Raw genomic sequence first — 25183 nt, forward strand, 5'->3', positions numbered from 1 at the left:
GGCACAGCCAATAGTCCAAACTGTCAAACCCTGACTTCTTAGGACGCTATAAATTAAATAGGGTTTTATAAAAATGGAAATGGCTATGTTAGCAGTCTTTCATTTCTTGGTGACCAAATTCAGATGAAAGATAAAAGCTGTTTGACACAGAGGCGCCGAGCAAATGCTGCTCCCCTACTCCCACCCCCTTGCAATTTAAGGTTGATCCTGTTGGTATGCAGCCTAATTGGGGTGAAATAAGGTTATTGAGTTTTCTTTGGGTGACGACAGCCACTAGGAACATACAGCTGTATTGTCCAGATGTGTGGCACTGACAGCCTGTTTTATAACTGCACTTTTTACAGCTTGTTTCCTCTAAATTTCACACAACTCTCTAACATCTGGGCCCTTTTCCTTGGAGCCCTATAATCACTTTATTTACTGCAAAAAAATAAAAAATAAAATCATGTAAAATATACCATAAAAAGTTGTTATGTATTTCTCTTTCTTCATGTTGTCTCCCTAATAAAGTTCACCTCAGCCGAAAGCACTGTCACAAAAGTAATCTAGTCAAAGTGTTTTTCGACTTTTGTTTTCAAGCAAGCATCAGATTTATTTATAACCTCGGGATGAATTAGGTGTTACTAAAATGTCCTGACATGTTGCTTTTCTCCCCCCTTGGTGCAATTACTCCTCCGGGCGCATATGGTGTCAATTTCACAGCCTCCGTCTCAGATAATGATGGCGCACACTGCATCTCATCGGGCTGCGTCTTGTCTGAGGTTCATACCAGCCCTTGGTCAGGGCTTTCCTGACCAATCCGGTTCCTTATGACTTTTCACTTTGCCAAGGGAAATAGCTGAAAGAAAGGGAGATGGCTATTTTGCTTCTAACTGCAGATGGCCCTGTGGATTATCATATGCCAAAATGTAATCGGACCGCCTCGAGACCACATTGGGGTTTCCTGCATTGCAACGCAGGAGGGGGAAAGCCAGGGAAGGGACTCCTTTAAAGCTGCTGTTTCCAAAAACCAAAGGAACAAACCAAATGTCAGAAAGCTTTGCATGTGTCTAAGCAAACACCCCCCATGAAACAGAGCTCTTTGCTTTTTATGGCACTTCTGCTCCTGCTAACACGATTTAGGGAAAGGGACATGATGGCTGTGATTTCTGGGAGCTGGAAAACATAAGGATACACCTGTGGAATCTCACCACTTAATGATGACCAGACTCAAGAGAGAAGGGAATCCTAAGGGGACGGACAGTCACACATAAAATGAAAGCTGTCCGATTGGGTCCAGCCTCAAAGGGTAGGTGTATTTGGTTTGAAATGTTATTTTTCAATACCAGCTAAACAGTGTGCCGACTATCAGGCTTCTCTGTGACATCTGGTTCAAAATATACAGCTTTGAGTTTTGAAGCTCATAGCAGTCTAGGATGGGGCGTTTCCCTGTGATACAAATATAATGACAGCGTTGAAGGGAAGTCAACACTGGACTGGGTCTCTTTTCCTGATGACCTGTGAAAACAGAACATTTACCTATGTCTCACGTGGTGTGGGTGAAGCCTGCCTGCGTCACGGTGATGGATGGGATGTCTCTAGAGTTGTTTTCTATTCCCATGTCCCTATTAGGCTACGATTGTTACCTCACTGTGTTAAAATGTACTCAAAGCACAACAAAATGTCCCAAGAGAAAGGTGTTTTGCGGGCCATCAATGTTATTTCTGGTCAGTCGAAAACTGTCCGTAGAGAGCTGGGTTTAAAACAAAAATCTGGCACAGCCCCAAAATAAGAATGATACCCTACTGTGAAATGGGGAGATTAGGAATAGCTGGGCACCCGTGATCTCACGGACACAGAGCCAGGAAGAGCAGTGGCGGGGCGAGCCCGGAGGATGCTCCCTCCTCCCTGAGCAGCCCAGGGCGACCCAGTCGGAGGCAGACTCAGTGCCGATGCCCACACTCCCGGAGAAGGGCACAGCACTGCACGTGGCACTGTTGGCAATGGCAGAAACCGGCACGCTTGTCCTTCCCAGAGGAGGTTGCTCGGAGGAGGTTTGACTCCCAGGCATGCCATTTTCTTTCTGTGCTTCTCCCAAATGGAATGGTAATGTGAATCCTTGGGATAATCAATGTAAATGAAAGTCTCTGCTGACAAACATCTTAGACTGAAAATTTTTATGGAATGTGGGTCATCTTCAGGAGGGGTAGAAAAAGAAAAAATGTTTATAAGTGGATTTCTACTGAAAAGTCTTTATTCTCACACCCCATAGTTCACACTTCCAATCAACAGCCAGTAGTTTGGTCTCAGATGAAAAACAAATCCTTAGAGGGCCTTTGTTTGAAGGATAAGTCTTTGAGGGAAGAAAAAAAAACATCTGCAGAAGACACAAATTTTAGGCTTCCCTTCCCTTGCCTTACTCGTATTAACTGAGATAATAATCAAATCTTCAACCTTCCAGCATTGTAAGGGTTACTTATCCAGTATCTAGTCCATGTGTGTGTGTCTCTGTGTATCTGTGTGTCTCTGTGTGTCTGTGTATCTGTACGTCTCTGTGTGTCTGTGTGTCTGTGTATCTGTGCGTCTGTGTATCTGTGTGTCTGTGTATCTGTATGTCTCTGTGTGTCTGTATGTCTGTGTGTCTGTGCATCTGTGTGTCTCTGTGTGTGTCTGTGTGTCTGTGTGCTGGGGAGGCAAGCCGACAAGGGCAGTAGGTCTTGGGAGGATGAGGGATACAAGAGAAAAATGGAGCCGTGAGCTGATCAGGGTTGAGGAGTAATTAGACAAACCCCAAAGTTTCTAGAACTAGGCAGAAAAACAGCCCTAAGTGGGTTAAAACCTAGGTACTCATCAAGCCAAAATACCAAATAAATGAGGCTGGCATGAGTCAGAAACTTAAAAAATGCATCTTATGGGCAAATGAGACTTATTAAGTGGAGAAAAACTGTTCCCAGACAAGGCCTGTACGTGTCTCCTGGACCTACTCAGGCCAGGCCTCGGGGCCTGCCAGGGCTGGGGGGACATCCAGGCCAAGCTACCCGAAGTGCTTGGTTCTGGGAAAGACTGGTTGGTGTAGGAGGAAATTTAGCGTCTAAGAGTGCAGCTGAGGCAGGAAGACACGATTGTAAAGATCTTATTTTGAGGGTGGATGCCCTTTGTCTGTTAGGAAGTTTGTGATTCTGAGCACACTAAGAAATAAAAACATTTCTCTCTTTATCACTGACCTGATTCAAAGAATAAAAACATTTCTCTCTTTATCACTGATCTGATTCAAAGACGTATGTCATATTTACTACCTAATGATCTGATCCAACAAAAATACACCAACTGAGCCAAATTCTTTCCTTGCCTGGGGATCAGGCCCACCCACAGACACTAGTGCCCTCCCTTCCCCTCTTCCATCCTCCTCTCTGTGGATCCTCCCCACATTAGTAGTAAGCACGGCATCGGTTGGGACAAATACTTAGACCTGCTCCACAGATTCCCATGAAAACAAAATGTATGTGTGTGCACAAGTGCATGTATACATACAGACATATAAACACATATGCATACATATATGTATGTGTATACATGATACATAGATAGATGATAGATAGATATAGATAGATAGATAGATAGATAGATAGTTAGATAGATAGTAAGATAGATAGATAGATAGGACTTCCATGAGGTCTGCAGGTCTGCTGCCAGGTTTCCCTGGTGTGCTTACAACAAGGCACAAGGAACAGCTTGAATCGTTGCTTAACTTGCTGCATGTTCAATCCAGGTGAGTTCTGAGGAAGGGTAAAGATTTTGTATCTGCATTTCTCTTGACTGAAACAAACCAGGGAAAAGAGGTGGTGGAGGAGAGGGAAAGGTGTGGTTATGTGGGGCAGAGAAGGGAAGGATGATGGGAGAGGGGTGGGATGAGGAAAGGCTTTTCCTCCAGGAACTCCAAATATAGTCACCATTTTTCCTAAAAGTTTTGGTTTCAGGGCCCTCCTTGAGGGTCCATGATATTTGTTACAGTAGCTTCAAAAATGCATAAGATATGATTTCACATTTAACCCATTATTCTTCGGTCAATGACTTAGGATTGGTTTGGATATATAAAGACCTCAGCAAATAGTAGCAGAATCCATAAACTTGGCTCAGTCCAAACTAGCCTAGGGCTGAGCAAACAGGTTTTTGACATGCAGATCTAATTCGCTTTGTTTCTTCATTCATTCATTCATTCATTTGGTACCACATTCTTTTGTTTCTCTCATTTCCTTAATATATGACCAAGTGCAATAGTTCCTCATCATGGTAAAAAGTGCAAGCAGTACCAGAAGGACGTACAATGAAAAGAAAATGCTTCCCCAATCTCCTGCATTCCATTAACCAATTCTTGTGTATCCTTATGTAATTTCCTAGGCATATATAGACATATACTTATATCTTTTTATATTTTAATACAAATAGTATCACATTTTCATATTGTCAAGTGGTTTGTGTTTTTATATCCAAAGTTATCTAGGACACCTCTGTATAAGAGAAGAGACCATTTATTACGCATAGCCTAAAAGTAGCTGTGTATGTGTTTATGCGTCTTCATGTATAAATAGTCTTTGCATAAATGTAATTATGAATGTTAATAGAATTCAGGCCAATCTCAAGGTAAAAATCAGTGTATAACATTATATTTGGGTTTCTTGAAATTATAGTCTAAAACTAAGCATTAAAATATGCCCAAATAAATATGGTTTTAAAAAAAAGTTATCTAGGACAGCTTTCTGTGCTGACATGTATTGTTTACACATGTATTTTTAAATTATTGGCATAACCTCCTACTGTATGGGTGTTTGGTCATTTATTTATAACCAGTTTCCTATTGATGGACATTTAGGTAATTTCAGGTTTTTTTCCTACTAAGTGCATGTGTATTTTAAATATTTATTGATACTTCCAAATTGACATTTGAAAAGTTAGCAGCATTTTTATTTCCACCACCACTATACGAAAGGGTGTGTTTCCCCACTGCCTGCATTAACGCTGGATATTCTACAACTTTTCTTTGTCTATATCACTGCTGACAGATCTTCCTGTGATCATGGAAGTGTTCTTTACCTGTACCATACAAAAGAGTAGCCACCAGCCACGCGTGGTTATTGAGCACTTGAATATTGCTAGTGTGACTGAGGAATTGAAGTTTTAATTTTACTTTTTAATGGATTAAATTAAAATGTAAATAGCCACATGTAACTAGTGGCTCCTGTTTTGGTCAGAACATGTCTGTGTGATAGTGAAAAGTGATTCAGTTTTATATATATATATATATATATATATATATATATATAACTGAATCACTCTGCTGTACACCTGAAACTAACATAATATTGTAAATCAACTATACTTCAATATATAAAATAAAATAATGGGGCTTCCGTGGTGGCGCAGTGGTTGAGAGTCTGCCTGTGGATGCAGGGGACACGGGTTCGTGCCCCGGTCCAGGAGGATCCCACATGCCGCGGAGCGGCTAGGCCCGTGAGCCACGGCCACTGAGCCTGCGCGTCTGGAGCCTGTGCTCCGCGATGGGAGGGGCCACAACAGTGAGAGGCCTGTGCACCGCAGCAAAAAATAAACAAATAAATAAAATAATGTTTGTTTAATCATCCCATCACTTTGTCCCTTAGATTTTATGCCAAAACTGAAAGGAAAGATATCCTATTTGGCACCATCCTTGGCAAAGTTTATTAATGTAGGAAATGCTTACATGCCTTAGAAAATAGTAATGGTGCATTCAGATATTACACAGTAAAAGGTAATGGAAATCTGTGACTTCCAGGCTAAGACATTTTTTCCTGGTCATTTAAGAAATGTGCCCTTGTACAGGTGAGGATAAACAGGGCTGGTCCGAGGCAAAATTCAGAAAGATACAGAGCGCCTTTTTGCTTTCTAAATCCCTCCTGCTGCTAAAATAGAAAAGATTTAACTTGGTAACTCACTTTGAATGAATTTTACTCATACCAGTGAGTAAGCTGTATTATAAAATTTTACCCCTTATTTATAGAATGAAAGGGACTAGCAACTGATGATAGAATTTCAAGCAGGAAGTAACAGATGTGGCACTTGAGAATTTAGGATGGGAGGTAGCTATTCTCTCTAACCTGAAAGCTTGCAATGCCTAAGGCTGGCTCTGAAGATAAATGTGCTTTCACCTTTGTGGCACGGGGAGGCTGCAGTGTGACAGCAGTCTTGCGGCCATGACTAGTTTCCCATGCATCCACCCTCAAGTTTCACTGCCTGAAGTTTCTCTTACACACCAGGGCTAGGTCATTCAGAGGAAGGGCTCTGAAGGGAAAATGGAAATACCCTTCAGATTATGGTCAAAGGCGAAGCATCAGAGAGGGTGAGTGGGTAGGTGGGGCAGAAAACCGGTGAGACAGCAGCTCCATATTGTGAGGAAGGAGTAAAGGCAAAGGAAGCTGCTCTGGGGAGTAAGACCTGGGACTTGTCTGTGTGTGACTGTGTCCAGGTGTGTGTGGATATGTGGTGTGTGACTGTGTGACCACGAGACTGTGTACAGGCTCATGGGTCTGTGTGCATGCATGTGCCTGTGTGTGCATGTCTGCACAAGAGTATGTGTGTTTTGGTAGCTGCCTTTGGGGATGATTAAGATTATTAAAAGATACTCAGTTTCTCAAAACATTGGCAAAACTGAGATTGTAGATACTGAAGAATTAATAAAAAGAGAAGAATACTAACATCTTTGATTGACACCTTAAAAGTAATACTGCTGTTTACCATTTTTAGCTAATTATTCTACAGAACACAAGTGCTTATGTTTATCATTAAACACATGTCAGATTAAATATGTATAATTTATTCATCAAAGTAAACTGTAACTATATATGCCATCTTCAAAGCTTGTTGCTTATGCATTCTGCTTTTGTCTTATATACGCTATATCTGCTTATAAAATGACAAAGTCAGAGGAAGTATTGCCCCAGTGTGTGTGTGTGTGTGTGTGTGTGTGTGTGTGTGTGTGTGTTTTTCACAAAGTTTTCAATGTTTAGAGTCAAGGGCTGCTTTAGATGGGACTGATTCTGCATATTTGATGAAAAGGATGGATGAGCAGGTGATTTCAAGTGACTGAAAAGGGCCACTTATATGGAGATGCCCTCATAGGAAAAGATTCCTGCTGGGAATTTTAGGTCCTCTGGTACAAGGGATGATGAACCAGCTGCTGAAGCCTCAGCTACTCATGGGCAGCATAAAGCAGAAGCACAGGCTGCGTTTGTATTCCAGTCTTCTCAAATACCACTGAGTGGCCTTGGGAAAGTTACTCAACTCCTTTAAACTTCAGCTTTTTAAGCTACAGCAGGGTTTCTCAACAGTGGCATTATTGACATTTTGAGCCAGCTAATTCTTTATTGCAGGAGGTTTTTGCATGCACTAGAGCATGTTTTTAGCACATCCTTGGCTACCCCACTGTGACAACCAAAGGTCTCTCCAGACATTGCCAAATTTCCCTGGGGGACAAAACTGTCCCTGGTTGAGAACCACTGATGTACAGAAAGAGAACATGAATAGTGCTGATCTCACAAGACTGTACCGAGCACTGCATGAAGAAACACATAAAAAGACTTAGCATGGTGAATGATCTATGCACAGTAAACCCTCACTAAAGTGAGCTCTTACTGTTGCTAAGCTTACATCCAGGGCAGGATTGGAATTCTTGAAGACCTTTCAGCTCAGGTTGGGGGAAAGAAAAAAGTAATGGAGAGATGTGCATTTGGGCAGGCAGAAGGGGACCCTTAAGCTGGTGGTAACCTGGTTGCTCCTTTCATTTAACCCTTTCTCTGCTCTGACAGGGACAGATCAAGATGCATTTAGAGAAAGCAGAGATAAAAAGAAAAGGTGTAAAACAGATTCTGTTACGGTGCAGTGTATTCTGGGAGGGGGAGAGGAGGAAGTCTGTTATTCTTAATCTCTTCTACAGTGAGACAGAGTCATGACCTGAGTGTTCTGCAACTCCTCAGCCTCCCTTCCTGTTCCCTCCACTCTCTTCCCTCCTTCATTCCTCCTGCATTTACGGGGTGCCAACTACATTGCAGTCATTTCATTGCTTGGTCCTTTATGTGTCTAGTCTATCCAGTTCACATTCTTTAAGTAATGAATAATTTCCAATGAGGCATAATTGGAAAGACAGCTGGAAGGAGCAGGGTAGCAGTGAGAGAGGGCAATGGAGAGAGACAAGAGGAAAGAAAAAGAATAGGAATGACTGCAACATATTTTCTCACTTTGAGCAGAGGAAAAGAAAATAATCAAGCAATATGAAGCTGTCCCTACATAAATTTCAAGGTGACAGAAGATCTGGGTTCCATGTAGGTCATCCTGTCTGTCTAACGCAAATGGAACGTTATGAAAGGGCTCAGACCACAGCTTGGTGAGAAGTTCATAATGATGATAAATATCCATAGCAGGTGACTCCTGGATCATTTTCAGCTGTCCATAATTAAACTGGTATCCATCTCTCGACAATGTCAGGGCTGTGAAATAATTCCAGTCATTGGACCCCTTACATCTGGGCTGAAATGAAATAATATTTGGCAGTAACAAGGAGTCACTGAAACTAAATAAACAACCCCTTTCAAGACTATATAAAAGTCGGTAACATAATAACATTTGACAGGGATTAAGACCTCTTTGGGGCCGTAAGGAAGTTTCAGAAGCAGCAATAACAAATACATAGAAGGTAGAACAGATCTATGCTTTAACAGACATGTATAATTTGAAATGTGATGAATTTCCCAAGGGAGAGGTGCATTTTGAACATCTAGTATGCTTATGTCAAAAAGCACAGGACTTATCTTAGAAACATTTGTTGGACTTACTCTTCCAAAGAAGGAAAAAGCAAAGCTTTCCTCTTTTTTTTAATTTAAATTTATTTATTTATTTATTTATTTATTTTTGGCTGCATTGGGCCTTTGTTGCTGTGCGCAGGCTTTCTCTAGTTGTGCGAGTGGCGGCTACTCTTCGTTGCGGTGTGTGGGCTTCTCATTGCCGTGGCTTCTCTTGTTGCAGAGCACGGGCTCTAGATGCGCGGGCTTCACTACTTGTGGTGGGCAGGCTCAGTAGTTGTGGCTCATGGGCTCTAGAGTGCAGGCTCAGTAGTTGTGGCACACAGGCTTAGTTGCTCCATGGAATGTGGGATCTTCCTGGACCAGGGATCGAACCCATGTCCCCTGCACTGGAATGCGGATTCTTAACCACTGTGCCAACAGGGAAGTTCCTAAAGCTTTCCTTTTTTAAGTAGCGTTTGGGTTTTTGTAGACCCACAAAATAAAGGCACATGAAGCTGAATGTGATAATATAGGAAAGGATGATATAGAAAGTTCAGATATATATTAGCTTTAGGTGTATATTAGTAGCATATGATTCTATTATCATGGTAATCCTTTTTTTATTTTAGATCAAGCTCTTTTCCTCAGTCCCAAGATGCCCCCACCCCTCTGAAGTCATTCTTGGTTCTTTCAGCTTGTCATGAAAGCTACAATTGAACAAACCTACGACTTTTTTGAATCTTCCCTAAGGGAGCTGGCTCTCTTGTTTTGCAATTATTTGTGTGCAGGGTTTGTAATCTCTAGGAGCTTGGAAGGGCTGATCCTGATCTGATTCATCTGTCTCTAACCCCGCATAGAATCGATGCATATGTCATTCAATAAATTTAAAATGGCTTTTGGAGTTATTTCTTGTTTGACTTGAAGTTGGGTGTTTTCCAATATTCATAGCTACCATCACAAAGGTCTAGGAGTAGACTGCAAGTAGCAGTAGGTTCTCAAGCTAAATAAGTAACACATAAGTGGCTACATAGCACACACTATGTGCCAGATAAGGACTGTTCCAACAGTGGCACTAAAATAATCTAAGGACTGCACTTTAGATAGTCTACCTCATTTAACTCTCACCTTCCCTCCGAGGTGGGGACTCATCACCCCATTTTATAGATAAAGAAACTGAGGCCTGGTGATCACAAGTAAGTAGTAGTTGTGGGATCTGAACTCAGGCCACCTAGTTCCAAGGACCTACTCTGCATCACCATATTCGGTGGCCTCACAGAAGCCTTTTCACCCCGGAAATGGAGCTACCGGACTCCCATCTAGTATCCCAGCCCCTCCCCAGTCTCTATACCCAGTCCCTATCTTAGCTGGAGGGATGTAGAGCTTTTTAGCTTTTTTTTTTTTTTATGTCCAAATACTCTTGACTCTCTTACTAGTTTTGTCTTTACCTGGTGCCTCCACTCTAGAGAGCTGTGCTTCTTTTTTTTTCCCCTGAGACCTAGTGGGGATCTGAGACCCCTCAGATCCTAAAATAGCTCTGAAAGGTGGCATTATGTGCCACTTTGGCATAAGGATTATTCTGAACTAAAGGCACTTGAAAAACGGCAGATGCAAGAAGGGCATTCTAATCTTCCCTTTTCTTCATGAAAACAGGAGACAAAAGCTTCCATGTGAAAGATGCCCTCCCTGTACCAGAAGGAAATTAACATCATCGTCACTGAGGACCAGAAGTTGACACAGAATTCTATACACGAAGACCTTGCTAAAATAATTCTTAACTTCTTTTAGCCTCCCCACATAGTTCACCTACTTTTTCACACTGTCTCTCTCTGTTCAACCCAATATAAAGGCCCATAGTTCTTGCCATTTCTTTGGGAGTGGGGCTTCATTTCCTTACGAGGGCTCCTGTGTCAGGTAAAACGTATGCAAATTTGCATGCTTTTCTCCTGTCCATCTGTCCAATGTCAATTTAATTCTTGGACCCAGCCGAGAAGAAGCCTCAAAGGGTAAAGATAAAAAGTTACCTCCCCTGTACTTCATCTGTCTCTCGTCCCCAGGCCTGAACTCATGTCTTAGAAACTTAGAAACTCAGGCTTGCATCCACCTTCCTTTCCTAGTCGTCTTCTCCTTCGATCCTAGACCATTCCCCTAAAATCCTGCCTCAGTCTGAGTCCAGTGACTGATACCCTGCTAGTCACTGACTGGCCTAGATATCTGAGTACGGCTGGTCCCTGAACTTCCTGCACCCCAATGCCAGACCACTAGGTGAGTCATTTGCCATTTAGTTAGATTCCACGTTCCACTTCCTAGACTGGAAGTTGCTGGGTGCCCACCCACACCTTCCTTCCTTTCTGGGAGAATCTGACTGTTTTTAGGCGTTCACCCCTCTCCCAATTGGCTTGTGTGCCTCTGGGGACTCGCAGCTCCAGGGGTGGACCCCTTTGCACTAGAAATAATCCTAACCTCCCTGGTCCAGGATTGGTTCAGGATGAGCTTGTGACCCAGTTCGGGCCAGTGGGATGTGAGGAGTGGTCTCCTGGGGTTGCTGGATCCCATTGCCTCAGTCCTGATGCTTTCGGAAGAGGCTGCAGCCATCCCACCACCATAGGAAGCTGGAGCCGCCACATAGATGGAGGAAGGGTCGTTCCTCACAGATGAAGGAAGTGGGGCTGGAGCCTGTGGGCTAAGCTGACCCCAAAACCTGTCTAGACTTCTAGTTATACAAGCCAGTACACTCCCTTTTGTTTAAGCCAGTTTTAATTTTTTTCTTGTGAATTTAGAAGTAAGGTGACCAAGCTGGTACTGATATGGTGAGATTCATGCCTTCAAACTAATAGAGACTTTTTAAAAAAAAACAGGGATTATGTGTCTTTCAGGTCAGCAGCATCAGCATCACCTGGGAACTTGTTAGTTATGCGAATTCTTGGGCTCGCCCAGACCTGCTGCATCTGAGGCTCTGGGGGTGGGCCCAGCAGTCTGCGATTTAACAAGCTCTCAGGTGATCCTGATGTACTCAGGTCTGAGAGCCACTGCTTTCTGGTTTCTTTGGTGGCCTTTCATACTAACATATTTAACTCACATATTATCAGCACCCCTGAGTCCCTTGTTCTTCGTAATGTGCATCTATATTGCTGAATTTTTTATATCTATCTTTCTAAAATATGGAGTCACCAAGCTGCTCATTTCAGAGGACAGCCTGGAGTGGGATTTCTGCTAATGTCCTGCTGGGCAAAGAACGTATTCAGCGTGTCAACTCTCTCCTCTTTCCCCCTCAAAACTCTACTCCTTCGCAATTATAAAAAAGCTGTAGTGTTCCTCTAGCTTTGCTGTGGACAGTATTCTTCAAGGCTATTGCTGCCTCCTAACTTTCAATCTATTCCAAACCTGTCCCATATAGAGGCTTGTTTTTTTAAGTTTCCCGTGTCCTCTCCTAATCTCTTGGACTCATAGAGGAAGCATACAGGGTATTGATGTCTCCTGGCTGGCTACTGGAAGAGCCCTTTGTGAGCAGACGGATGCTGCCTAGTTTCCCATAAGTGTTTCTCTGTGTGCCCTGTGGACCACCTGCCCCATAATCCCTGGGACCCTAGTTAAAGATACAGATTACCTGGGATCTACCCCCCAGAACCACCAAATCAATCTCTGGAGGTGAGGTTCTAGGAGCATAAAGTTTCAACAAGCATTCTAGAGATTCTTAAAATACCCTTGAGTTTAAGAACTGGGGCAAAGGTCATTTACATATTGACCCTAGGATGACTTAACCGAGTGTTTTCCCAGGGCTTGGTATTTTCAGTGCTCAAACTGAAAGTCCCGGGCACCCAGGACAGTTGGTCACCCTAAGATAGCAAGTTCTCAAGGCGAACCATTTTGAGACGGTCAGAGTTAAGGTGATAGTATCATCAGTCTGACTTTATCCCTTGCTTTGCTTTCCCCAGTCTTTCTAGCCCATAGAAGAGGGGTGTATTCCAGAAACTGAGAGTGATTGAAAGCACTCGAGGGGTGTGGGGGGCCAAGAGTGGCAGGTGGGGGGATGGGGAGAGGAGAGAATTAGGGGAAACTTGACATTGAAGAAGTAAGCAGGGGTGAGGCCACCAGCTGCTCAAATAACATACTAAAGGAATTTGGATTTTATCTTGAAAGTGATAAGGAGACACAGAGTTTTAAGCAGGTAAGAGGCATGATCAGATGTATAGAGGTTTCCTTCTGAGTTCTGGCATTTCATTTATCTTCAGTGACTGTTCTTATGCAACAAAACCCCCAGGCTTTCTTAGATGTCTTGGTAACGCATGGCAAACCTCAAAACCCTTGAATGTGTATTTCAGGGCTTACACTCTGTACCCTCCCCCTCCAGCTTTGTTTGACTGTCATTTGCTCCTAGCGCTAGAGGCATATATGTTGATCAGAGGTATTCTGATTTGCTCAGAGGCTATAGACAAAGAAGTGGGCAGGCAGGCAGTAGTACCATCTGCCTTGAAGAGCAGAGGAATGAACAAAGCATGAACATTCTCTGGCCCTTCTCAGATCACTGTTACTTTGGCAGAACTCAACAGATTGGAGAATGTAAATATCCTAAAGGCAAGAGCCTTCAATGGTATTTCTGTTTCTCCAGCTCTGAGAACAGTACCTGGCACAAATGCTCAAAAATGAAAGAATGGATGGATGGATGAACACTGGGCCATGGAGAGTGGGAGGAGGAGAATAAGTGGGGCCATTGTCCTGTTCTGGGTGGTGGCAAGGGGGAGCCAGAGTACAGATGGAGAGTTCACCTTTGGGGAGGATGACCCCTCTCCCGGCCCCGTGAGCAGCACGTGGACATAGGTGTGGCTGCGTCTCTCCAAGTGCAGGCTTGGGAGTGCCTGGATGCTTGTTGAGAAGGTGTGTTCCTGGACTATCCTGAAGACACTCCCGATCCCCATCGCTGTGGCTGGGATCTCGCATAGGCATTTTTTTTTTTTTTTTTTTTTTGCGGTATGTGGGCCTCTCACTGTTGTGGCCTCTCCTGTTGCGGAGCACAGGCTCCAGACGCGCAGGCTCAGCGGCCATGGCTCACGGGCCCAGTCACTCCACGGCATGTGGGATCTTCCTGGACCGGGGCACAAACCCGTGTCCCCTGCATTGGCAGGCGGACTCTCAACCACTGCGCCACCAGGGAAGCCCTCGCATAGGCATTTTTAAATGAGCTCTGCAGGTGATTTTGAGGCTTGCCACTTTGAGGACCACTGACACAAAGAGGCAAGAAGAGGTTTAGCAATCGGAAGAGCTCACACCAAAGACCTTCCTGCAACAACCCCTCCCAGATTCCCCTGCCTGAGACAATTCTCCCTGGTCCCGCTCCCTGGCCCTTGTTCATATTTCCATCCAGTCCCCTCCTGCAGGTGCGCCTGTATTAGCAGCCTTGCATGCGTGTCCTTCTGCTGCAGGGCACCTGGAGCTTGGCAGGGCCCCCAATGATGGCTTCTTCCTTTTTGTAACCCTCACAGCATCTAAAATCTGCTTTGAAATCAAAGCAAATATTCCTCATTCTGAATTTAGACAATAGTGGTTCCCCTCCCATTATCACAAGAAATCCGAAAACAAAATTACATAATCATTTTGCTTTCATGAATTCTGTAATCACAAAACACAGCCAATAAAAATATGATTGAATGTTTAACCCTACAATTTTTGCTTATCAAATTGACTAAGATAAAAAATACAATGTTGAAGAGGGTGTGGTTAAATTGGAACTGTTAGAAGGAATGTAAATTGGCACAAATTATCTCGAATGCATTTTGACAATGTATGTCAAGAGCTTTACAAAGATTTATATACTTTGACTCAGTAATTACACTTCTTGAAATTTTTCATAAGGAAACAATCAAGGTCCTCACTATTGGTAAACAGTCTAAATTTAGCAAAAGGGGGAGTGGTTAAGTGAATTATTGAATAGAGACATGCTTTCTATTATATAGACACTGTATATGGATTTAGAAAAAGGCTAATGTCATAATATATGAAAAGGACATGATAGAAAGTATATATAGTTCCTATTTTTTAAAAAGAAGCATGCATCTCTGAATGGTGGAATAGTCTACAGATACTTAGGCGCCTAATAGTCTATGGGCTATGCTCTTTCTACATTTCCCAAATTTTCTGCAATTAACATGTACTGTATTGCTTTTTTAATAAAACAGCTAATAAATGAAATATACAATGTAAAATGCTATACAGCAATGGACTGTTATTAATAGTGCCGCCCTTCCATCCTCCTGCAGAATTTTTCCTGCACGCTGATTCTAATATCTTCACCTCTCATATTACTTTCCAGCTCAGAATTCCTCAATGGATCCCATACCGAAAGGATAAAGTGTTCACTCCTTAGCCGGGCACACCAAGCCCTTCGTGACCTAGTCTTGACACACTTGTCTGGCCTCGTTCCTAGTTGCTCCTTTCACTTTCCCTCCTATCCTTCAGGGATGCCCACTATTTGGAATTTCTTGGTTATGCCGTGGTATGTCTGCCTGATTTTGCCTGGGCTGATTCCTCTGCCTAGAATTCCCCCTCCTCCTTCCTTACTTCATAAATTCCCCATTCAGCTTTCTAGCCATTTTCCTAAAACCTTTCCATCAAAACTTTAGAAAGATTTAGGCATTGCTCTGTGCATTCAGTGTACCCTTAACAACTTTGTTGTTAGGGCTTCCCTGGTGGCGCAGTGGTTGGGAGTCCGCCTGCCGACGCAGGGGACGCGGGTTCGTGCCCTGGTCCGGGAAGATCCCACATGCCGCAGAGCGGCTGGGCCTGTGAGCCATGGCCGCTGAGCCTGCGCGTCCGGAGCCTGTGCTCCTCAATGGGACGGGCCACAGCAGTGAGAGGCCCGCGTAACGCAAAAAATAAAAAAAATAAAATATATGTTTAAGGGCCTCCCTGGTGGCGCAGTGGTTGAGAGTCCGCCTGCCGATGCAGGGGATACGGGTTCGTGCCCCGGTCTGGGAGGATCCCATATGCCGCGGAGCGGCTGGGCCCGTGAGCCATGGCCGCTGGGCCTGCGCGTCCGGAGCCTGTGCTCCGCAACGGGAGAGGCCACAACAGTGAGAGGCCCACATACCGCAAAAAAAAAAAAAAAAAAAAAAAAAAAAAAAAAAAAAAACTTTGTTGTTATCATATGGTAATAAACTGCTCATTTCCATATCTGTCTTTTAAGTTGAAGGCTGGAATTAACTTTATGGTGGGCACATGGTAAACAACCAACACAATACATGCTGAATGAAAGAATCAGCACGCAAATCACAAAGCCCTTCACAAACATCGTGCAGGTTGTCCCTTGTAAAAGGGTACCCTGTGACGGCCAGTGTGGCTGACATCCAGCCAGCCCTCCTCTTGCGAAGCCAGTGTGCTCAGAGGCTGGGAAAACACTTGGCACTAGTTCACTAATTGAGAAAGTGACTGGTGTCAGGGGAAGTGCCTGATGTGCCAGAGACTCATTCCACAGACCCATTGCACAAACGTTTATTGTGTCCAGCCAAAGTGCAAAAATCAGTGGATTCGGTCTCCAAATGCACCCCTGGGCATGAGCAAGACTATCCACCAAGAGGGGGGAAAATATTAGACCCCCTGATTACATTTGCCTTTATTTTGTCCTTTTCAATTCTTAATTTTGAGGGTATTCTATGATATTTGTAATATGTTCATATACACACACACAATGGACATGGAACAAACGCTCAATTTTTTTTTTTTGAACCGATGGGATATGTGATCAGGATAACTTGGGATTGCTAGCCTAGAGTGCTGGGGTTTTAGTGATGAATAACACATGTCCTCTAATGCTCATGCCCTTCGCTACAAAGTAGCGGGAGGCAGATACAAACAAACAACCACAATATAACACAGCAAGATGAACTTTGCTTGTGGGAATCCAAGAAGATTTCACAAAAGAGATGATGGCATTTGAACAGGGTTATTTGGCTGCTGAATGGGAACATTTAAGTCTAAATTTTACATAATTCTATTTAACTCGGTGCACTTTGCACTTACTGAGGAAGGAGTATAAAGTGAATGAAGTGTAAAATGGCTAAAAAGGGATGAGCTAGAGCTGCTACAAAACTGTGACTTCATCACCTAAAGGGATGGAGATATGTGTGTGTTTGCTTACGGTGCAAAGTAGACGTGATTTGATATAGAAATTCTAGATTTACAGTCACTTCATCATTCTTGACCAAGTTCTACCCCAACCTTTTATCTCCTCAAAGAAACCCCAGGTCCCAAGGGCTCTAGAGAAAATCCTAAGTTAATACCTGCCAATTCGTATTTGTATTTTCCTTATCTAATTTGGTTTATTTATTTTACAACTTTGTGCAGAGGGGTCAGGTATTCTAAGTGGGGAATGTCTTTAGCCCTGGGAATGATGTGAATGACTGATAAAGTCTAATCCAAAGTCTGAGGCCAAATGTGTGCCTGCAGAAGCCTGTGTTTGGCACAGTTCTTTTAGAAACTTTAAGACCAGGGGAAACACTTCCTCGGTAACAGCACTAGAGAAAACTCCCAGAGAGCTTGCTCCTTTGTTTAGGTGAATTACTAAGCAGGTTAAACTTAACTGTCAGCTCCTTGACTGTAGGGACTGTGTCTCAAAGAGCTTGAAGTAACAGGGTGAAGCCTGAATTTGGAGCCTGCGTTCCAACATGGGGCTCTGACGTTATCAGCTGCGGGCGCGCAAGGCAAGTCACTTAACCACTTTGAGACTCTTTGCTCGTTTGCTACATGAGAATAGTAAGATGTAAGTCAGCTTCACAAGGTTGTTGGGATCAAATCTACACTGTGTGTGAAAAGTATTTTATACTCTAAAAGGCATCTTCCAAATGTGAGTTGTTACTATTCTTGTTAATAAAGTCCCAGATAAAAGCATTGCCTGTTTGAGAAAATGTCACAAGCCATAAAATACTGATTCAAAAAAGACTGACTGAGTGAATGAATGTGGAAGAGGTTTAGTTTCAACAAATTCACTCGATGGTGATGTAGAAATTGTTTCTGGGGACTCGCATTGTTACCCCGTGCCTTGGATCTTGCTAACTCCTTCCCCTACTCTCCCTGTCCAAATGAACATTCCCTCAAAGGTCCAGCTTTTATTTCTGATAAATAAACGCATGCTGATAGGATAACGGTATAATGGGTTAGCATTCTGAAAATGCAGTTTCATTTCATCTGAACCAGGGTTTTACCGACCCTGTGCCTGAACCCAGGCCTTGCGAGGGCTATTTTTGGACAGGCAGAACTTCCAGCACCTCTTATATCATATCTCATGGCAACTGCCCTCTCCACCTACATACAGGGTGGGCCTGCATACATAAAACAGGACACTAAAACCTCTTTCTCCCGTCTGGTGACTAACCTTTGTCTCTACTTTCAGAAAGGGAAAGCACCATACATAGATTTTACCAATCCAATACATTTTCCTTTGCTTGCTCCAAAAAGAGGAGAAAGAGTATGTGTGTGTGTGCGTGTGTGTGTGTGTGTGTGTGTTCCTCCAATGATTAAGGAATCCTGAAATGAACCTCTATAAGAAACCCCTGACAATGTTCTGTGGATGGTTTTGCACATGGAATTGAAACAAGTTGGCAGGAAGAAGAATTCTTTCTGCATAATTCAAAGCAGACATTTTACTAGGGGAAAAGCAAATCAGAAATTTGCTGTCAGTCCTTGAAATTTTATTAGTTACAAAAAGTAATATATTAGCCCCTTGCATTAAATCCAGATAGGATCTACCCTTTTTTTTCCCACCTCTCAATGATATTCCTAAAATGAATCTTTGAGAATGTACTACAAGACTAGCTCCTCATAAATTCATAGGACTCAGCAGTGGTGGCCTGTGACTATGTTACATGTTATTAGCTTCTCCTCTGCTTCTCTGCAGCTCCAGCGATAAAGTATAATAAGACTTGAGAATAACTGAACTAATTACATGTTCCTTCCGATGAAGAGGATAATCTAATTAAATATTTCCCAATGAGTGAGTGAGCCCCGGGTGAGTTTGAGCACTGTAATCCAAATAAGTAGGAAGCCGAAAGATGCAATTTTAAAGGAAGGGGTTTATTGAACAATTTCACTTTTTCTGGGTAAGAATTTTTGTAGGACTGATTTTCTATTTTTCAAACCTCTAAACTTGTAATGATATATTTTAATATATTTTAGAAGCAATATAGAGATTATATTTTAGTTAACTTACATTATCAGGCTACTTAATTGGGTTTGAGGGGTTTTATGGCCAGTCAAGTTTGTGAAATAGAAGAATGGATGGACTTCAAAACATAATATCTATCTGAAATTCACTTATTCAAATTAATATTCTGTGAATTAGTATGAACAATAGCTTTTCAGTAAATATAAATGAATTTCTATCTAATAGTCAATTCTCTCACCTTTAGTTTGGTATTTCTTCTCCTTTCCTTGCTACCAAAGATGGAGGAATGAGTTAGAATTTCAGAAATAGAGGTCACACTAAAAATATGTAGAAGCATGAAAATTGTTACCATACTTCAATTCCAGCTACACATTCTCTCCCTCTCTGGAAGCAAGGCCATCTATATCTTTGTTGCATCTCTGACTGTTTTGGTGACGGCTCTGCCCCTCCCTCTCTCCTCTTTCCAACATACCCTGTCTGGGGACCATTACCCTTTTGGCTGAAAGTTGTGAACAATAAGTGAGGTCAGCCACAGGGCTCAATGAAGGACAGACTCAATTATAACCAAGGATTAAATCTATAACTTTTACATCAGACTTGCTACAAAGTATTAAAATGTCATGAAATAGCAGGAAACAAACATAGTATTTACAACATGATGGACTACCAGCTCTTGAGGGCAGAGACCAGGTCTAACTGAATCTTGTGCCCGCTCTCCAGCCTGTAATAGAAACTCTGTAAACGTCTGCTGAGTGAGGGACGAACAAGGATGAGTGTCTACAATACCCTTTACTCCAGGGAGATGCAAAAGGAAGATAACACAAAATAGGTTTAGAGGACTCTAAGGTATTGGTTTTTCAAACTTTTTCAGACCTATATTTACAGCAAAAACTGTTTACATCACAAACCACACACATACACACACAGTTGCCACCAACTAAATACCCAGTAAACCACTGGGTTGTGACCCATAATTAGAAAACCACCATATGGGATATGGAACCAAAAAAGAGAAAAAAGAAGGGACCAAAACTGCTAGTACCCAAGAAATATTACTGAACTACCATTGTTGAAATGGTCCAATGCGTCCTGCTTGTGGTCTTTACCAGTAATTCTCACTAGTCCTTCATTAATAAATTAGTTTTTTCAGACAGCAAACACCTCTTCAATACTTATTATGTACTAGCACCACACCAGGCACATAAAGATACAAAAAATGAAGAAGACTAAAAAATCTGACTTCCTTTTTGACATCTCTCCTCTTAGAATATCTGTCAGACATATCAAATTTAACCCAGGCCAAACTGTACTTCCACATTTCCCCCAAATTTAATCTTCTTCGGTTTTTTCTATTGGAAGATATTTTTACTGAGTTTCTCAAGTCAGAACTTTGGAATCACTCCTGAAACTCACTTCTTCTCCCTCACCCCTCACATCTCACAGTGGCATCATTAAGCTGATTCTTCCTCCTTAATATACTCTGAATCTGCCTGCTCTCTCCATCTCCACCTGGGTACCCCAATGACCTCCTAACTGGTCTCCTCACTTCCATGTTTATCTCATGACCCCATCCCAATTTATATTTCACTCTGAAGTAGGAAAATATTCTGAAGAAGAGCTCAGATTGTGTCACTTTCCCCTTTAAAAGCCTTGATGGCTTCCTATTTCCTAGGAAGTAAAAATGCAAACTCTTTCTTAACAAGGACATACTAGTTCCTGCAGATCTGGCCTCTGTCCACCTCTGTCTCACACTCTCTAATTAAATTCTAGGCACACTGGCCTTTTTCATTCCTCTGAGAGGGTGACATCTTCCACTCCTGCCTCAGACTCTTTGCATGTGCTGTTCCCTCTGCCTGAATATTTTCCCCACTCTTCTCACTTGGCCTTTTTTTCGTCTTTCAGTTTATCTCCAAACACTCAGTTTAAAGTATTTTCGGGGCTTCCCTGGTGGCGCAGTGGTTGAGAGTCCGCCTGCCGATGCAGGGGACACGGGTTCGTGCCCTGGTCCGGGAAGATCCCACATGCCGTGGAGCGGCTGGGCCCGTGAGCCACGGCCACTGAGCCTGTGCGTCCAGAGCCTGTGCTCCACAACGGGAGAGGCCACAACAGTGAGAGGTCCGCTTACCACACACAAAAAAAAAAAAAAAAAAAAAAGTATTTTCCCATGTAATTCCTTCTGATTTAAAGCAATTATCACAATTTTAACTGTGTATATATTTGTTTGCTTCTCTGATTTTTGCTTAATGTCTGTCTGCCTTCCCCATTCAAATATAAGCTCTGTGAGGGCAGGAAATTATATCTGTTTTATACACTAAGATAAACTCAACCATAGATTTGGTACGTGATAGACATTCAAATATTTGTGCAATGCATGAAAGTGAAGCATTTCTTAAACCTTAGTTATTGTCACTTGATCATTTAGCCAAAGCCATGTATCTGTGCATCAATGACTGAACAGATAAACAAAATGTCATAGATATATACAATGGAATATTACTCGGCCTTGAAAAAGAAGGAAATTCTGACATATGCTACAATGTGGATAAACCTTGAAGACATTATGCTTAGTGAAATAAGCTAGTCACTAGAGGACAAATACTGTACAGTTCCACCTATATGAGGTACCTAGAGTTGTTTAATTGTTAGAAACAGAAGGTAGAATGATTGTCAGGGCTGGGGGCAGGGAATGAGGAGTTGTTTACTGAATACAGAGTTTTAGTTTTGTAAGATAAAAAAGCTGGGAAGGTTTGCTGCACAACAATTTGAATATGTTTAACACTATGGAACTGTACACTTAGAAATAGTTAAGACTGTAAATTTTATGTATTTTTTTACCACAATAAAAAATTAAAAATAAAAAACCCTGCTCATAGATGTTTCTTTTCTTTCCTGCTTCTTAAAATACAAAACTGTAACAATCACTGAGACTGAGAATAGAAATTTAAAAAATAACATTAATTATAATAGCTAAATCTTATTGGACACTTACTCTAGGTCAAGAACTATGCTAAGTATTTTATATTTACTGTTTCGTTTAATCATCATTACAGCTTTATGAAGTAGATAGTATTATCAACGCTGAGTTTACAAAGAACTGAAGTACCACAGAGTTATGTAACTTGTCCAAGATTACATAGTTAGTAAGTAGTAGAATGAGCATACAGCCCAGGCAGTCTGGTTTGGATCAGTGCATTAACTCCTAGGTCTAGGTCTCATCAAACTAGCAGAAGGCACTCTGAAAGACTCAGTCACCTTAACCATACAAATCTTAACTCTAAGAATTAAAAATTCCTGTTGACCCAAACATTTGAGCAGAAGCCACTCATGAACATGGCTCAAAAATAACTAAAATTGTTTGACACCTTCATTATCTGCTGATATACCTTCACTGTTTTCGCCTGAGTAGTAGGAAAAGTAATAACCATATCACAGAACTACTGAGAGATTTCAAGCTTAATTCTAATTACTAACAGTAGCTTGTATTCAAGAAATGTGAAACCACAACCACCACTTGTAGAATCTAAACTACTCTTAATTTTTGTGTAAAGACAAGGAGAAGGAACAAAGGCTTCCAAATCAACCAGTTACTTAAACTTCCTGAGCTTCATTTTCATCATTTGTTAATTATCTCCTGGCAAGTTGTTGAGAAGATTAGGTTAGCTAATATATACTAGGCGCCCAGCACACAAAACTTGGAATAAACTAAGTGTTCAATGAATGGTAACTATTATTACCATATGTAAAGCGGGGGTTAGTCACAGTCTTAGATACAGGAATAGGATGAGATCGTCTTCATGATTCTTTCTCCAGTATCCTTCCAATCATGGTGGGAGTGTAGTGTAACATGTTGGAGAGGCTCCAAACCCAACCCAGTTAAGACAGTGATGGCCACTCTTCACTAGCTGAACCTTGCTTTATTCTTGTGGCTGCTCCTCCACTGATATCTGTGTGTCCTGGAATTCTTGACTAGATTCCTGCCTTGCCCAGCAGTTCTCCCACTGGTCAAAGGCCCTAGCCAGCACCCCAATCCTTGCATGGTGTGCATTTCGTGCTGATGAATCCCAGGGTGCTCAGCTTCAGGTACCATTCCTCCCCAGTGACTACTGGCCTCCTCCTGGACTGTTGACTATTTGCCACGTGGGCTTGGCCAGCCGCCTGTGCCTCAGGGTGGAAAAGAGCTGGGGGCACGATTTGGATGTCTCTGAATGCCTTTGCTTGAGTTGTGCTTTTCTCTGAAAACAGAACTCCAGGTTTCTGACATGAGAAGCAAACATACTGCACCCCAGGAGCCCTGACCTCCTGCTCCTCAGTGACTAGCTTGGCCTTACTTTCTCTGCTGGGCTGCTCAGGCCTCCTCCAGAAAGAGGAGGCTCAGGGTTGATAACCCATCTGACTGCACTTTTTTCCCATTTCGACAAAATTCATTTGCTTGCAACTCTTCATAACCCTTTATAAACATTTCTAGCACTGTGATTTCTCCTCGTTTTCCTTTCTTTGGGTGAGAAATGCCTCCAGAGCCCAGCTTTTGACACAACAACTCCCAGATTGTTTTTATAGTCCCAACGTAGTACTTCTTTGTTACAGCTCAATATTCCTAAATTTTGTTCCAAGTCATTATTTTACATTTATAAATATCAGGTTGTATTAATTGGTTCCAGCTTTAAAAATGTTCCATCAGAGGTTATTTTCTTCTATTTTGATAGTGGTTTCTAAACCTGGAGCGCCAAGGCCCTGATGTGGGCCATGTTCTGCAAGCATCCCTGAAGGACTGATGTGGAACAGAAAAGATACTCAGACCCTGGGCCTCGCTGTGTTCTTTGAAGACTGTACTGGCCATAATAGCTTCAAAGAATTTCAACAAGTTCCTAAGACATGACCTTCCCTTTCCGAAAACCACGTTGGCCAGGCTTGTCTTAATCAAGCTGTGCTTTTCTAAGCATCCTTTTACTTGATCTCCTGCAGCAGTTTTTAATACTTTCCCTACAAGTGAAGTTAAACTAACTGGTCTGTAATTTCCTGGTGTGTCCCTAAGCTCTATGAAATAACGGCATTAGGTTGGCTACCTTCCAATTCTTCCTGACTTTTTTTGTTTTGTTTTAAAACGCAGGATTGAAAAGGCCAGAGAATGCTTCCTGTCTCGCTTTCCCTTCGTTCCTTCCATGACATACTGCTCTTTCTGTTCCCAGTAGATCTGCCATTTTAATAACTTCAAACCTCTTAAATGTGTTCACTTATTATTTGTTCCTATCTCTGAAGCATGAGTTTTCCATTTTTCATTTTGACAAGGGCCACCCCCAAAAATAAGGGTTTACAATTCTACTGAATAGATTATTAATTTGAGGCACTGTTTAAGAAATGTTTCATATTAGGAATCTGGAAAAAGGAGGCAACTAGATAATAATTAAGTCTGTGTTCTTATTTGTGAGTTATTATAAACACATTTGGGGGAAAGAGCTGAGAAATATGTCTACACACCCAGGAATAGGAACCAAAAATGGAACTATTATATCTGGGAATTCTAAAGTACTAGCAAAGTGTTTTAAAAATGTGGTGAAACTAATTTGATCAGAAGATATAAAATTTGCATCTTATATCTGTTTTAACTGCATTTGGTTCATTACTCTCATATCTAATACCATAAAAGTCTTTCCACATTTAATAATCTCCCAGAATTACCTCCCAATGGAAAAGCCCAATTTAATATATTTTAATATTTAAATAAAAAGTTTTAGTTTTTACTGAGAGGAGTAAAGAGGAAAATTAATAATTATTTGTATTTGTAAAATTGCAATGTATCACATAATCTTTAGGATTGTCCAAGTTCTTTATTGTATAGAATTGACTATTCTTTGAAGTAAGTGAGACATAAACAAGGACATAAAAAACTTTATTCTTTAAAGATGATTTTTGTTTCAGCAGACTATTGGGTTTTGTTTGTATAGTGATCCAATTTGTCTTTTCTGAATAAGTCACAGACAGGCACATAAACCACAGCCTATGTGCGGATAGAGGCCCATCTCCCGATAAGGAGGCATGACGATCACCCTATGGAATGAGAACTACGCAGTGGAATATACAACTTTTAAGATGGCAGACTCTGATTTCAGATAAGTTGGATAAACAACCCCCTTGCCCAGCTGGTAGTTTTTTCTTTCAAATTTATCAAAACTACAATGTCAAAGTCTGAAAATTTTACATCTCTCATAGTGCTCACATACCATGTATCAGATTTAACCATAAGAGG

The 25183-nt window shown here is 41.9% G+C and overlaps 1 protein-coding gene across 1 annotated transcript in view; it reads right to left on the minus strand.

Annotated features, from left to right (window-relative positions):
* The window catches only part of SPAG17 (sperm associated antigen 17), a gene marked incomplete at its 5' end in the record, with an annotated part of 221964 nt that overhangs the window by 191092 nt on the left and 5689 nt on the right, over positions 1-25183 (minus strand). The gene's annotated exons all lie outside the window — the stretch shown is intronic.

This window comes from Mesoplodon mirus, assembly GCF_964341445.2.
Source record: "Mesoplodon mirus genome assembly, chromosome: 3".
Lineage (NCBI taxonomy): Eukaryota > Metazoa > Chordata > Mammalia > Artiodactyla > Ziphiidae > Mesoplodon > Mesoplodon mirus.